This window comes from Drosophila yakuba, unplaced genomic scaffold (genome assembly GCF_016746365.2).
Source record: "Drosophila yakuba strain Tai18E2 unplaced genomic scaffold, Prin_Dyak_Tai18E2_2.1 Segkk52_quiver_pilon_scaf, whole genome shotgun sequence".
NCBI classification, from domain to species: domain Eukaryota; kingdom Metazoa; phylum Arthropoda; class Insecta; order Diptera; family Drosophilidae; genus Drosophila; species Drosophila yakuba.
In genome coordinates this window covers 1-2,456 of record NW_025048819.1, presented here as the reverse complement: position 1 = coordinate 2,456, position 2,456 = coordinate 1, and the positions used below count along the sequence as shown (strand labels likewise).

Below are 2,456 nucleotides of genomic sequence, written 5' to 3'. Positions count from 1 at the left end.
TAATATAAATACAATATTATGGAAATATATATATATATAATGGTATAAAACATTAATGGAATTTACGAATACGAATGCTATATAAAAATGGCCGTAATCGATTTAAAATAGATTTAATAAAAAACGGAAATTTATATAAAATGGAAATCTATAATATTTATATTACTTATTTCAATTCAAAAAATATGAATGAAATATGAAGAAAGAAACATTATTCTGGTTGATCCTGCCAGTAGTTATATGCTTGTCTCAAAGATTAAGCCATGCATGTCTAAGTACACACGAATTAAAAGTGAAACCGCAAAAGGCTCATTATATCAGTTATGGTTCCTTAGATCGTTAACAGTTACTTGGATAACTGTGGTAATTCTAGAGCTAATACATGCAATTAAAACATGAACCTTATGGGACATGTGCTTTTATTAGGCTAAAACCAAGCGATCGCAAGATCGTTTTATTGGTTGAACTCTAGATAACATGCAGATCGTATGGTCTTGTACCGACGACAGATCTTTCAAATGTCTGCCCTATCAACTTTTGATGGTAGTATCTAGGACTACCATGGTTGCAACGGGTAACGGGGAATCAGGGTTCGATTCCGGAGAGGGAGCCTGAGAAACGGCTACCACATCTAAGGAAGGCAGCAGGCGCGTAAATTACCCACTCCCAGCTCGGGGAGGTAGTGACGAAAAATAACAATACAGGACTCATATCCGAGGCCCTGTAATTGGAATGAGTACACTTTAAATCCTTTAACAAGGACCAATTGGAGGGCAAGTCTGGTGCCAGCAGCCGCGGTAATTCCAGCTCCAATAGCGTATATTAAAGTTGTTGCGGTTAAAACGTTCGTAGTTGAACTTGTGCTTCATACGGGTAGTACAACTTACAATTGTGGTTAGTACTATACCTTTATGTATGTAAGCGTATTACCGGTGGAGTTCTTACATGTGATTAAATACTTGTATTTTTTCATATGTTCCTCCTATTTAAAAACCTGCATTAGTGCTCTTAAACGAGTGTTATTGTGGGCCGGTACTATTACTTTGAACAAATTAGAGTGCTTAAAGCAGGCTTCAAATGCCTGAATATTCTGTGCATGGGATAATGAAATAAGACCTCTGTTCTGCTTTCATTGGTTTTCAGATCAAGAGGTAATGATTAATAGAAGCAGTTTGGGGGCATTAGTATTACGACGCGAGAGGTGAAATTCTTGGACCGTCGTAAGACTAACTTAAGCGAAAGCATTTGCCAAAGATGTTTTCATTAATCAAGAACGAAAGTTAGAGGTTCGAAGGCGATCAGATACCGCCCTAGTTCTAACCATAAACGATGCCAGCTAGCAATTGGGTGTAGCTACTTTTATGGCTCTCTCAGTCGCTTCCCGGGAAACCAAAGCTTTTGGGCTCCGGGGGAAGTATGGTTGCAAAGCTGAAACTTAAAGGAATTGACGGAAGGGCACCACCAGGAGTGGAGCCTGCGGCTTAATTTGACTCAACACGGGAAAACTTACCAGGTCCGAACATAAGTGTGTAAGACAGATTGATAGCTCTTTCTCGAATCTATGGGTGGTGGTGCATGGCCGTTCTTAGTTCGTGGAGTGATTTGTCTGGTTAATTCCGATAACGAACGAGACTCAAATATATTAAATAGATATCTTCAGGATTATGGTGCTGAAGCTTATATAGCCTTCATTCATGGTGGCAGTAAAATGTTTATTGTGTTTGAATGTGTTTATGTAAGTGGAGCCGTACCTGTTGGTTTGTCCCATTATAAGGACACTAGCTTCTTAAATGGACAAATTGCGTCTAGCAATAATGAGATTGAGCAATAACAGGTCTGTGATGCCCTTAGATGTCCTGGGCTGCACGCGCGCTACAATGAAAGTATCAACGTGTATTTCCTAGACCGAGAGGTCCGGGTAAACCGCTGAACCACTTTCATGCTTGGGATTGTGAACTGAAACTGTTCACATGAACTTGGAATTCCCAGTAAGTGTGAGTCATTAACTCGCATTGATTACGTCCCTGCCCTTTGTACACACCGCCCGTCGCTACTACCGATTGAATTATTTAGTGAGGTCTCCGGACGTGATCACTGTGACGCCTTGCGTGTTACGGTTGTTTCGCAAAAGTTGACCGAACTTGATTATTTAGAGGAAGTAAAAGTCGTAACAAGGTTTCCGTAGGTGAACCTGCGGAAGGATCATTATTGTATAATCCTTACGTTAATAAACATTTGTTATAATACAAATAAATTGAATTTACCAAATACCAAATTACAAAAGCATATGATATATGAATGATGAGATTTACTTTAGAAATGCACATGATTTATTATGATTATTTGCAAATGCGTTTATAATTAATATTATCTAACACAATAATATTCAATTGATAGATTTTCAATGGAATCAAACAAAATTCTGAATATTTATATAATAAATAAATGTGCTGGCA

The 2,456-nt window shown here is 38.2% G+C and overlaps 1 non-coding gene across 1 annotated transcript; it reads left to right on the top strand.

The window, feature by feature from the left end:
• The first annotated feature begins 213 nt into the window (after positions 1-213).
• On the top strand, positions 214-2,208 carry LOC120322306. The gene has a single exon (XR_005562082.1). It is a non-coding gene; the product is annotated as a small subunit ribosomal RNA (ribosomal RNA).
• The last annotated feature ends 248 nt before the right edge of the window (positions 2,209-2,456 follow it).